Raw genomic sequence first — 14,151 nt, 5'->3', positions numbered from 1 at the left:
TCGGGACGGGTGTAAATCGGGACGGGGTGTAAATCGGGACGGGTGTAAATCGGGACGGGGTGTAAATCATGAAGGGTTGTAAATCGGTACGGGTGTAAATCGGGACGGGGTGTAAATCGTGAAAGGGTGTAAATCGGGAAGGGTGTAAATCGGGACGGGTGTAAATCGGGACAGAGTGTAAACCAGGACGGGTGTAAATCGGGACAGGTGTAAACCGGACAGGTGTAAATCGGGACTGGAGTAAATCGGGACGGGGTGTAATTCGGGACTCGAGTAAATCGGGACGGGTGTAAATCAGGACGGGTGTAAATCGGGACGGGTGTAAATCAGGACTCGAGTAAATCGGGACGGATTGTAAATCGGGACGGGTGTAAATCGGGACGGGTTGTAAATCGGGACGGGTGTAAATCGGGACGGGTGTAAATCGGGACGGGTGGAAATCGGGATGGGTGTAAATCGGGATGCGGTGTAATTTGGGACGGGTGTAAATCGGGACGGGTCTCAATCGGGACGGGTGTAAATCGGGACATGGTTTAAATTGGGACGGGTGTAAATCGGGACGGTGTAAATCAGGACGGGTATGAATCGGCACTTGATGTAAATTGGGACGGGAGTAAATCGGGATGGTGTAAATCGGGATGGGTGTAAATCGGGACGGGTGTAAATCGGGAATGGGTGTAAATTGTGAAGGGGTGTAAATCGGGATGAGTGTAAATTGGGACAGGTGTAAATCGGGATGGGTGTAAATCCGGGGGTATATATCCAGGTGCATAAATTGGGACGGGTGCAAATCGGGACGGGGTGTAAATCAGGACTCGAGTAAATTGGGACGGGTGTAAATCGGGACGGGTGTAAATCGGGACGGGGTGTAAATCGTGAAGGGGTGTAAACCGGGACGGGTGTAAATCGGGGCGGGTGCAAATCGGGACGGGTGTAAACCGGAATGGGTGTAAATCGGGATGGGTGTAATCCGGGACGGGTGTAAATCAGGACTGGATTAAATCGGGACGAGGTGTAAATCGGGACTCGAGTAAATCGGGACGGGTGTAAACCGGGACAGGTGTAAATCGGGACTGGAGTAAATCGGGATGGGTGTAAATCGGGACGGGTTATAAATCGGGACGGGTGTAAATCGGGACGGGTGTAAATCGGGGCGGGGTGTAAATCGGGATGGGTGTAAATCGGGACGGGTGTAAATCAGGAATGGGCGTAAATCGTGAAGGGGTGTAAATCGGGATGAGTGTAAATTGGGACGGGTGTAAATCGGGATGGGTGTAAATTGGGACATGTGTAAATCCGGGGGTATAAATCCAGGTGCATAAATTGGGACGGGTGTAAATCGGGACGGGAGTAAATCGGGACGGGGTGTAAATCGGGACTCGAGTAAATCGGGACGGGTGTAAATCGGGACGGGTGTAAATCGGGACGGGTGTAAATCGGGACGGGGTGTAAATCGGGACGGGTGTAAATCGGGACGGGGTGTAAATCATGAAGGGTTGTTAATCGGGACGGGTGTAAATCGGAATGGGTGTAAATCGGGACGGGAGTAAATCGGGACGGGGTGTAAATCGGGACTCGAGTAGATCGGGACGGGTCTAAATCGGGACGGGGTGTAAATCGGGACTCGAGTAAATCAGGACGTGTGTAAATCGGGACGGGTGTAAATCGGGACGGGTGTAAATCGGGACGGGGTGTAAATCGGGACGGGTGTAAATCGGGACGGGGTGTAAATCATGAAGGGTTGTAAATCGGTACGGGTGTAAATCGGGACGGGGTGTAAATCGTGAAGGGGTGTAAATCGGGAAGGGTGTAAATCGGGACGGGTGTAAATCGGGACAGTGTGTAAACCGGGACGGGTGTAAATCGGGACAGGTGTAAACCGGACAGGTGTAAATCGGGACTGGAGTAAATCGGGACGGGGTGTAATTCGGGACTCGAGTAAATCGGGACGGGTGTAAATCAGGACGGGTGTAAATCGGGACGGGTGTAAATCGGGACTCGAGTAAATCGGGACGCATTGTAAATCGGGACGGGTGTAAATCGGGACGGGTTGTAAATCGGGACGGGTGTAAATCGGGACGGGTGGAAATCGGGACGGGTGGAAATCGGGACGGGTGTAAATCGGGATGCGGTGTAATTTGGGACGGGTGTAAATCGGGACGGGTCTCAATCGGGACGGGTGTAAATCGGGACATGGTTTAAATTGGGACGGGTGTAAATCGGGACGGTGTAAATCAGGACGGGTATCAATCGGCACTTGATGTAAATTGGGACGGGTGTAAATCGGGACGGGAATAAATTGGGACGGGTGTAAATCGGGATGGTGTAAATCGGGATGGGTGTAAATCGGGACGGGTGTAAATCGGGAATGGGTGTAAATCGTGAAGGGGTGTAAATCGGGATGAGTGTAAATTGGGACAGGTGTAAATCGGGATGGGTGTAAATCCGGGGGTATATATCCAGGTGCATAAATTGGGACGGGTGCAAATCGGGACGGGAGTAAATCGGGACGGGGTGTAAATCGGGACTCGAGTAAATTGGGACGGGTGTAAATCGGGACGGGTGTAAATCGGGACGGGGTGTAAATCGTGAAGGGGTGTAAACCGGGACGGGTGTAAATCGGGGCGGGTGCAAATCGGGACGGGTGTAAACCGGAATGGGTGTAAATCGGGATGGGTGTAATCCGGGACGGGTGTAAATCAGGACTGGATTAAATCGGGACGAGGTGTAAATCGGGACTCGAGTAAATCGGGACGGGTGTAAACCGGGACAGGTGTAAATCGGGACTGGAGTAAATCGGGATGGGTGTAAATCGGGACGGGTTATAAATCGGGACGGGTGTAAATCGGGACGGGTGTAAATCGGGGCGGGGTGTAAATCGGGACGGGAATAAATCGGGACGGGTGTAAATCGGGATGGTGTAAATCGGGATGGGTGTAAATCGGGACGGGTGTAAATCAGGAATGGGCGTAAATCGTGAAGGGGTGTAAATCGGGATGAGTGTAAATTGGGACGGGTGTAAATCGGGATGGGTGTAAATTGGGACGGGTGTAAATCCGGGGGTATAAATCCAGGTGCATAAATTGGGACGGGTGTAAATCGGGACGGGAGTAAATCGGGACGGGGTGTAAATCGGGACTCGAGTAAATCGGGACGGGTGTAAATCGGGACGGGTGTAAATCGGGACGGGTGTAAATCGGGACGGGGTGTAAATCGGGACGGGTGTAAATCGGGACGGGGTGTAAATCATGAAGGGTTGTTAATCGGGACGGGTGTAAATCGGAATGGGTGTAAATCGGGACGGGAGTAAATCGGGACGGGGTGTAAATCGGGACTCGAGTAGATCGGGACGGGTCTAAATCGGGACGGGGTGTAAATCGGGACTCGAGTAAATCAGGACGTGTGTAAATCGGGACGGGTGTAAATCGGGACGGGTGTAAATCGGGACGGGGTGTAAATCGGGACGGGTGTAAATCGGGACGGGGTGTAAATCATGAAGGGTTGTAAATCGGTACGGGTGTAAATCGGGACGGGGTGTAAATCGTGAAGGGGTGTAAATCGGGAAGGGTGTAAATCGGGACGGGTGTAAATCGGGACAGTGTGTAAACCGGGACGGGTGTAAATTGGGACAGGTGTAAACCGGACAGGTGTAAATCGGGACTGGAGTAAATCGGGACGGGGTGTAATTCGGGACTCGAGTAAATCGGGACGGGTGTAAATCAGGACGGGTGTAAATCGGGACGGGTGTAAATCGGGACTCGAGTAAATCGGGACGCATTGTAAATCGGGACGGGTGTAAATTGGGACGGGTTGTAAATCGGGACGGGTGTAAATCGGGACGGGTGTAAATCGGGACGGGTGTAAATCGGGACGGGTGTAAATCGGGATGCGGTGTAATTTGGGACGGGTGTAAATCGGGACGGGTCTCAATCGGGACGGGTGTAAATCGGGACATGGTTTAAATTGGGACGGGTGTAAATCGGGACGGTGTAAATCAGGACGGGTATGAATCGGCACTTGATGTAAATTGGGACGGGTGTAAATCGGGACGGGAATAAATTGGGACGGGTGTAAATCGGGATGGTGTAAATCGGGATGGGTGTAAATCGGGACGGGTGTAAATCGGGAATGGGTGTAAATCGTGAAGGGGTGTAAATCGGGATGAGTGTAAATTGGGACAGGTGTAAATCGGGATGGGTGTAAATCCGGGGGTATAAATCCAGGTGCATAAATTGGGACGGGTGCAAATCGGGACGGGAGTAAATCGGGACGGGGTGTAAATCGGGACTCGAGTAGATCGGGTCGGGTCTAAATCGGGACTCGAGTAAATCGGGACGGGTGTAAATCGGGACGGGTGTAAATCGGGACGGGTGTAAATCGGGACGGGGTGTAAATCGGGAAGGGTGTAAATCGGGACGGGGTGTAAATCATGAAGGGTTGTAAATCGGGACGGGTGTAAATCGGAATGGGTGTAAATCGGGACGGAGTGTAAATCGGGACGGGTGTAAACCGGGACGGGTGTAAATCGGGACGGGTGTAAATCGGGACGGAGTGTAAACCGGGACGGGTGTAAATCGGGACAGGTGTAAACCAGGACGGGTGTAAATCGGGACTGGAGTTAATCGGGACGGGGTGTAAATCGGGACTCGAGTAAATCGGGACGGGTGTAAATCGGGACGGGTGTAAATCGGGACGGGGTGTAAATCGGGACTCGAGGGGTATAAATCCAGGTGCATAAATTAGGATGGGGTGTAAATCGGGATGGGTGTAAATTGGGACTGATGTAAATCGGGACGGGGTGTAAATCGGGCCTCGAGTAAATCGGGACGGGTTGTAAATCGGGACCGGTGTAAATCGGGACGGGTTGTAAATCGGGAGGGGCATAAATCGGGACAGGGTTTAAATCGGGACGGGTGTAAATCGGGACGGTGTAAATCAGGACGGGTATGAATCGGCACGGGGTGTAAATCGGGACGGTGTAAATCGGGATGGGTGTAAATCGGGACGGGTGTAAATCGGGACGGGTGTAAATTGTGAAGGGGTGTAAATCGGGATGGGTGTAAATTGGGACGGGTGTAAATCGGGACGGGTGTAAATCGGGACGGGGTGTAAATCGGGGGTGGGTATAAATCCAGGTGCATAAATCGAGGGGTATAAATCCAGGTGCATAAATCGGGATGGGGTGTAAATCGGGATGGGGTGTAAATCGGGACTCGAGTAAATCGGGACGGGTGCAAATCGGGACGGGTATAAAGCGGGACGGGTGTAAATAGGGACGGGGTGTAAATCGGGACCGGTGTAAATCGGGACGGGTGTAAATCGGGACGGGTGTAAACTGGGACGGATGTAAATCGGGACTGGAGTAAATCGGGACGGGGTGTAAATCGGGACTCAAGTTAATCGGGACGGGTGTAAATCAGGACTCGAGTAAATAGGGATGGGTGTAAATCAGGACGGGTGTAAATCGGGACTCGAGTAAATCAGGACGGGTGTAAATCGGGACGGGTGTAAATCGGGACGGGTGTAAATCGGGACTGGAGTAAATCGGGACGGGAGTAAATCGTGAAGGGGTGTAAATTGGGATGGGTGTAAATTGGGACGGGTGTAAATCAGGACGGGTGTAAATCGGGACGGGTATAAATCGGGGCAGGTTGAAAATCGGGACGGGTGTAAATCAGGACGGGTGTAAATCGGGACGGAGTGTAAATCAGGACGTGTGTAAATCGGGACGGGGTGTAAATCAGGACTCGAGTAAATCGGGACGGGGTGTAAATCGGGACAGGTGTAAATCGGGACGGGTGTAAATCGGGACGGGTGTAAACCGGGACGGGTGTAAATCGGGACGGGTGTAAATCGAGACGGGGTGTAAATCATGAAGGGCAGTAAATCGGGATGGGTGTAAATCGGGACGGGGTGTAAATCGGGACGGGTTGTAAATCAGGACAGGTGTAAATCGGGATGGGTGTAAATCGGGACGGGTTGTAAATCGGGATGGGTGTAAATCGGGTCGGGTGTAAATCGGGAAGGGGTGTCAATCGTGAAGGGGTGTAGATCGGGATGCGTGTAAATTGGGACAGGTGTAAATCGGGACGGGTGTAAATCGGGACGGGTGTAAATCGGGACCGGGTGTAAATCGGGGGGGGGTATAAATCCAAATGCATAATTCGAGTGGTATAAATCCAGGTGCATAAATTGGGATGGGGTGTAAATCGGGATGGGTGTAAATCGGGACGGATGTAAATCGGGACGGGGTGTAAATCGGGACTCGAGTATATCGGGACGGGTTGTAAATCGGGACTGGTGTAAATCTGGACGGGTCTTAATCGGGAAGGGCGTAAATCGGGACAGGGTTTAAATCGGGACGGGTGTAAATCGGGATGGTGTAAATCAGGACGGGTATGAATCGGCACGGGGTGTAAATCGGGACGTGTGTAAATCGGGATGGGTGTAAATCGGGACGGGTGTAAATCGGGACGGGTGTAAATTGTAAAGGAGTGTAAATCGGGATGGGTGTAAATTGGGACGGGTGTAAATCGGGACGGGTGTAAATCGGGACGGGGTGTAAATCGGGGGTGGGTATAAATCCAGGTGCATAAATCGAGGGGTATAAATCCAGGTGCATAAATCGGGATGGGGTGTAAATCGGGATGGGGTGTAAATCGGGACTCGAGTAAATCGGGACGGGTGCAAATCGGGACGGGTATAAAGCGGGACGGGTGTAAAAAGGGACGGGGTATAAATCGGGACCGGTGTAAATCGGGACGGGTGTAAATCGGGACGGGTGTAAACTGGGACGGATGTAAATCGGGACTGGAGTAAATCGGGACGGGGTGTGAATCGGGACTCAAGTTAATCGGGACGGGTGTAAATCGGGACTCGAGTAAATAGGGATGGGTGTAAATCGGGACGGGTGTAAATCAGGACGGGGTGTAAATCGGGACTCGAGTAAATCAGGACGGGTGTAAATCGGGACGGGTGTAAATCGGGACGGGTGTAAATCGGGACTGGAGTAAATCGGGACGGGAGTAAATCATGAAGGGGTGTAAATTGGGATGGGTGTAAATTAGGACGGGTGTAAATCGGGACGGGTGTAAATCGGGACGGGTATAAATCGGGGCAGGTTGAAAATCGGGACGGGTGTAAATCGGGACGGGTGTAAATCGGGACGGAGTGTAAATCAGGATGGGTGTAAATCGGGACGGGGTGTAAATCGGGACTCGAGTAAATCGGGACGGGGTGTAAATCGGGACGGGTGTAAATCGGGACCGAGTGTAAATCGGGACGGGTGTAAACCGGGACGGGTGTATATCGGGACGGGTGTAAATCGGGACGGGGTGTAAATCATGAAGGGCTGTAAATCGGGACGGGTGTAAATCGGGACGGGGTGTAAATCGGGACGGAGTGTAAATTGGGACGGGTGTAAATCGGGATGGGTGTAAATTGGGACGGGTGTAAATCCGGGGGTATAAATCCAGGTGCATAAATTGGGACGGGTGTAAATCGGGACGGGAGTAAATCGGGACGGGGTGTAAATCGGGACTCGAGTAGATCGGGACGGGTCTAAATCGGGACGGGGTGTAAATCGGGACTCGAGTAAATCGGGACGGGTGTAAATCGGGATGGGTGTAAATCGGGACGGGAGTAAATCAGGACGGGGTGTAAATCGGGACGGGTGTAAATCGGGACGGGGTGTAAATCATGAAGGGTTGTAAATCGGGACGGGTGTAAATCGGGACGGGGTGTAAATCGTGAAGGGCGTAAATCGGGACAGGGTTTAAATCGGGACGGGTGTAAATCGGGACGGTGTAAATCAGGACGGGTATGAATCGGCACGGGGTGTAAATCGGGACGTGTGTAAATCGGGATGGGTGTAAATCGGGACGGGTGTAAATCGGGACGGGTGTAAATTGTAAAGGAGTGTAAATCGGGATGGGTGTAAATTGGGACGGGTGTAAATCGGGACGGGTGTAAATCGGGACGGGGTGTAAATCGGGGGTGGGTATAAATCCAGGTGCATAAATCGAGGGGTATAAATCCAGGTGCATAAATCGGGATGGGGTGTAAATCGGGATGGGGTGTAAATCGGGAGTCGAGTAAATCGGGACGGGTGCAAATCGGGATGGGTATAAAGCGGGACGGGTGTAAAAAGGGACGGGGTATAAATCGGGACCGGTGTAAATCGGGACGGGTGTAAATCGGGACGGGTGTAAACTGGGACGGATGTAAATCGGGACTGGAGTAAATCGGGACGGGGTGTGAATCGGGACTCAAGTTAATCGGGACGGGTGTAAATCGGGACTCGAGTAAATAGGGATGGGTGTAAATCGGGACGGGTGTAAATCGGGACGGGGTGTAAATCGGGACTCGAGTAAATCAGGACGGGTGTAAATCGGGACGGGTGTAAATCGGGATGGGTGTAAATCGGGACTGGAGTAAATCGGGACGGGAGTAAATCATGAAGGGGTGTAAATTGGGATGGGTGTAAATTAGGACGGGTGTAAATCGGGACGGGTCTAAATCGGGACGGGTATAAATCGGGGCAGGTTGAAAATCGGGACGGGTGTAAATCGGGACGGGTGTAAATCGGGACGGAGTGTAAATCAGGATGGGTGTAAATCGGGACGGGGTGTAAATCGGGACTCGAGTAAATCGGGACGGGGTGTAAATCGGGACGGGTGTAAATCGGGACGGAGTGTAAATCGGGACGGGTGTAAACCGGGACGGGTGTAAATCGGGACGTGTGTAAATCGGGACGGGGTGTAAATCATGAAGGGCTGTAAATCGGGACGGGTGTAAATCGGGACGGGGTGTAAATCGGGACGGAGTGTAAATTGGGACGGGTGTAAATCGGGATGGGTGTAAATTGGGACGGGTGTAAATCCGGGGGTATAAATCCAGGTGCATAAATTGGGACGGGTGTAATTCGGGACGGGAGTAAATCGGGACGGGGTGTAAATCGGGACTCGAGTAGATCGGGACGGGTCTAAATCGGGACGGGGTGTAAATCGGGACTCGAGTAAATCGGGACGGGTGTAAATCGGGATGGGTGTAAATCGGGACGGGTGTAAATCGGGACGGGGTGTAAATCGGGACGGGTGTAAATCGGGACGGGGTGTAAATCATGAAGGGTTGTAAATCGGGACGGGTGTAAATCGGGACGGGGTGTAAATCGTGAAGGGGTGTAAATCGGGACGGGTGTAAATCGGGGCGGGTGCAAATCGGGACGGGTGTAAACCGGAATGGGTGTAAATCGGGATGGGTGTAATCCGGGACGGGTGTAAATCAGGACTGGATTAAATCGCGACGAGGTGTAAATCGGGACTCGAGTAAATCGGGATGGGTGTAAACCGGGACAGGTGTAAATCGGGACTGGAGTAAATCGGGATGGGTGTAAATCGGGACGGGTTATAAATCGGGACGGGTGTAAATCGGGACGGGTGTAAATCGGGGCGGGGTGTAAATCGGGACGGGAATAAATCGGGACGGGTGTAAATCGGGATGGTGTAAATCGGGATGGGTGTAAATCGGGACGGGTGTAAATCGGGAATGGGCGGAAATCGTGAAGGGGTGTAAATCGGGATGAGTGTAAATTGGGACGGGTGTAAATCGGGATGGGTGTAAATTGGGACGGGTGTAAATCCGGGGGTATAAATCCAGGTGCATAAATTGGGACGGGTGTAAATCGGGACGGGAGTAAATCAGGACGGGGTGTAAATCGGGACTCGAGTAGATCGGGACGGGTCTAAATCGGGACGGGGTGTAAATCGGGACTCGAGTAAATCAGGACGGGTGTAAATCGGGACGGGTGTAAATCAGGACGGGGTGTAAATCGGGACGGGTGTAAATCGGGACGGGGTGTAAATCATGAAGGGTTGTAAATCGGTACGGGTGTAAATCGGGACGGGGTGTAAATCGTGAAGGGGTGTAAATCAGGACGGGTGTAAATCGGGGCAGGTGCAAATTGGGACGGGTGTAAACCGGAATGGGTGTAAATCGGGATGGGTGTAAACCGGGACGGGTGTAAATCAGGACTGGATTAAATCGGGACGAGGTGTAAATCGGGACTCGAGTAAATCGGGACGGGTGTAAACCGGGACAGGTGTAAATCGGGACTGGAGTAAATCGGGATGGGTGTAAATCGGGACGGGTTATAAATCGAGACGGGTGTTAATCGGGACGGGTGTAAATCGGGGCGGGGTGTAAATCGGGACTCGAGTAAATCGGGACGGGTTGTAAATCGGGACGGGTGTAAATCGGGACGGGTGTAAATCGGGATTGGTGTAAATCGGGACGGAGTGTAAATCGGGACGGGTGTAAACCGGGACGGGTGTAAATCGGGACGGAGTGTAAATCGGGATGGGTGTAAATCGGGACGGGTGTAAATCGGGACGGAGTGTAAACCGGGACGGGGTGTAAATCGGGACGGGTGTAAATCGGGACGGGGTGTAAATCATGAAGGGTTGTAAATTGGGACGGGTGTAAATCGGGACGGGGTGTAAATCGTGAAGGGGTGTAAATCGGGACGGGTGTAAATCGGGGCGGGTGCAAATTGGGACGGGTGTAAACCGGAATGGGTGTAAATCGGGATGGGTGTAATCCGGGACGGGTGTAAATCAGGACTGGATTAAATCGCGACGAGGTGTAAATCGGGACTCGAGTAAATCGGGACGGGTGTAAACCGGGACAGGTGTAAATCGGGACTGGAGTAAATCGGGATGGGTGTAAATCGGGACGGGTTATAAATCGGGACGGGTGTAAATCGGGACGGGTGTAAATCGGGGCGGGGTGTAAATCGGGACGGGAATAAATCGGGACGGGTGTAAATCGGGATGGTGTAAATCGGGATGGGTGTAAATCGGGACGGGTGTAAATCGGGAATGGGCGGAAATCGTGAAGGAGTGTAAATCGGGATGAGTGTAAATTGGGACGGGTGTAAATCGGGATGGGTGTAAATTGGGACGGGTGTAAATCCGGGGGTATAAATCCAGGTGCATAAATTGGGACGGGTGTAAATCGGGACGGGAGTAAATCGGGACGGGGTGTAAATCGGGACTCGAGTAGATCGGGACGGGTCTAAATCGGGACGGGGTGTAAATCGGGACTCGAGTAAATCAGGACGGGTGTAAATCGGGACGGGTGTAAATCGGGACGGGGTGTAAATCGGGACGGGTGTAAATCGGGACGGGGTGTAAATCATGAAGGGTTGTAAATCGGTACGGGTGTAAATCGGGACGGGGTGTAAATCGTGAAGGGGTGTAAATCAGGACGGGTGTAAATCGGGGCAGGTGCAAATTGGGACGGGTGTAAACCGGAATGGGTGTAAATCGGGATGGGTGTAAACCGGGACGGGTGTAAATCAGGACTGGATTAAATCGGGACGAGGTGTAAATCGGGACTCGAGTAAATCGGGACGGGTGTAAACCGGGACAGGTGTAAATCGGGACTGGAGTAAATCGGGATGGGTGTAAATCGGGACGGGTTATAAATCGAGACGGGTGTTAATCGGGACGGGTGTAAATCGGGGCGGGGTGTAAATCGGGTCTCGAGTAAATCGGGACGGGTTGTAAATCGGGACGGGTGTAAATCGGGACGGGTGTAAATCGGGATTGGTGTAAATCGGGACGGAGTGTAAATCGGGACGGGTGTAAACCGGGACGGGTGTAAATTGGGACGGAGTGTAAATCGGGACGGGTGTAAATCGGGACGGGTGTAAATCGGGACGGAGTGTAAACCGGGACGGGTGTAAATCGGGACAGGTGTAAACCAGGACGGGTGTAAATCGGGACTGGAGTAAATCGGGACGGGGTGTAAATCGGGACTCGAGTAAATCGGGACGGGTGTAAATCGGGACGGGTGTAAATCGGGACGGGGTGTAAATCGGGACTCGAGTAAATCGGGACGGGTTATAAATCGGGACGGGTGTAAATCGGGACGGGTTGTAAATCAGGACGGGTGTAAATCGGGACGGGTGTAAATCGGGACGGGTTGTAAATCGGGATGGGTGTAAATCGGGTCGGGTGTAAATCGGGAAGGGGTGTAAATCATGAAGGGGTGTAGATCGGGATGGGTGTAAATTTGGACGGGTGTAAATCGGGACGGGTGTAAATCGGGACGGGTGTAAATCGGGACCGGTTGTAAATCGGGGGGGGGTATAAATCCAGGTGCATAATACGAGGGGTATAAATCCAGGTGCATAAATTGGGACGGGTGTAAATCCGGGGGTATAAATCCAGGTGCATAAATTGGGACGGGTGTAAATCGGGACGGGAGTAAATCGGGACGGGGTGTAAATCGGGACTCGAGTAGATCGGTACGGGTCTGAATCGGGACGGGGTGTAAATCGGGACTCGAGTAAATCGGGACGGGTGTAAATCGGGACGGGTGTAAATCGGGACGGGTGTAAATCGGGACGGGGTGTAAATCGGGACTCGAGTAGATCGGTACGGGTCTAAATTGGGATGGGGTGTAAATCGGGACTCGAGTAAATCGGGACGGGTGTAAATCGGGACGGGTGTAAATCGGGACGGGGTGTAAATCGGGACGGGTGTAAATCGGGACGGGGTGTAAATCATGAAGGGTTGTAAATCGGGACGGGTGTAAATCGGGACGGGGTGTAAATCGTGAAGGGGTGTAAATCGGGACGGGTGTAAATCGGGGCGGGTGCAAATCGGGACGGGTGTAAACCGGAATGGGTGTAAATCGGGATGGGTGTAATCCGGGACGGGTGTAAATCAGGACTGGATTAAATCGCGACGAGGTGTAAATCGGGACTCGAGTAAATCGGGACGGGTGTATACCGGGACAGGTGTAAATCGGGACTGGAGTAAATCGGGATGGGTGTAAATCGGGACGGGTTATAATTCGGGACGGGTGTAAATTGGGACGGGTGTAAATCGGGGCGGGGTGTAAATCGGGACGGGAATAAATCGGGACGGGTGTAAATCGGGATGGTGTAAATCGGGATGGGTGTAAATCGGGACGGGTGTAAATCGGGAATGGGCGGAAATCGTGAAGGGGTGTAAATCGGGATGAGTGTAAATTGGGACGGGTGTAAATCGGGATGGGTGTAAATTGGGCCGGTGTAAATCCGGGGGTATAAATCCAGGTGCATAAATTGTGACGGGTGTAAATCGGGACGGGAGTAAATCGGGTCGGGGTGTGAATCGGGACTCGAGTAGATCGGGACGGGTCTAAATCGGGACGGAGTGTAAATCGGGACTCGAGTAAATCGGGACGTGTGTAAATCGGGACGTGTGTAAATCGGGACGGGTGTAAATCGGGACGGGGTGTAAATCGCGACGGGTGTAAATCGGGACGGGGTGTAAATCATGAAGGGTTGTAAATCGGTACGGGTGTAAATCGGGACGGGGTGTAAATCGTGAAGGGGTGTAAATCGGGATGGGTGTAAATCGGGGCGGGTGCAAATTGGGACGGGTGTAAACCGGAATGGGTGTAAATCGGGAAGGTGTAATCCGGGACGGGTGTAAATCCGGACTGGATTAAATCGGGACGAGGTGTAAATCGGGACTCGAGTAAATCGGGACGGGTGTAACCCGGGACAGGTGTAAATCGGGACTGGATTAAATCGGGATGAGTGTAAATCGGGACGGGTTATAAATCGGGACGGGTGTAAATCGGGACGGGTGTAAATCGGGGCGGGGTGTAAATCGGGACTCGAGTAAATCGGGACGGGTTGTAAATCGGGACGGGTGTAAATCGGAACGGGTGCAAATCGGGATGGGTGTAAATCGGGACAGAGTGTAAATCGGGACGGGTGTAAACCGGGACGGGTGTAAATCGGGACGGAGTGTAAATCGGGACGGGTGTAAATCGGGACGGGTGTAAATCGGGACGGAGTGTAAACCGGGACGGGTGTAAATCGGGACAGGTGTAAACCAGGACGGGTGTAAATCGGGACTGGAGTAAATCAGGACGGGGTGTAAATTGGGACTCGAGTAAATCGGGACGGGTTATAAATCGGGACGGGTGTAAATCGGGACGGGTTGTAAATCAGGACGGGTGTAAATCGGGACGGGTGTAAATCGGGACGGGTTGTAAATCGGGACGGGTGTAAATCGGGACGGGTTGTAAATCAGGACGGGTGTAAATCGGGACGGGTGTAAATCGGGACGGTTTGTAAATCGGGATGGG

General features: G+C 52.5%; 1 protein-coding gene across 1 annotated transcript in view; it reads right to left on the bottom strand.

The window, feature by feature from the left end:
- tmem175 (transmembrane protein 175) overlaps positions 1-14,151 on the bottom strand; it is a 129,774-nt gene that overhangs the window by 114,508 nt on the left and 1,115 nt on the right. The gene's annotated exons all lie outside the window — the stretch shown is intronic.

The sequence above is a fragment of the Somniosus microcephalus genome, chromosome 2 (genome assembly GCF_052327205.1).
Source record: "Somniosus microcephalus isolate GS21.2 chromosome 2, FLI_Smic_1.0, whole genome shotgun sequence".
Taxonomy (NCBI): domain Eukaryota; kingdom Metazoa; phylum Chordata; class Chondrichthyes; order Squaliformes; family Somniosidae; genus Somniosus; species Somniosus microcephalus.
The sequence above is the reverse complement of the archived record's forward strand: the minus strand, read 5'-3'. Positions and strand labels throughout refer to the sequence as shown.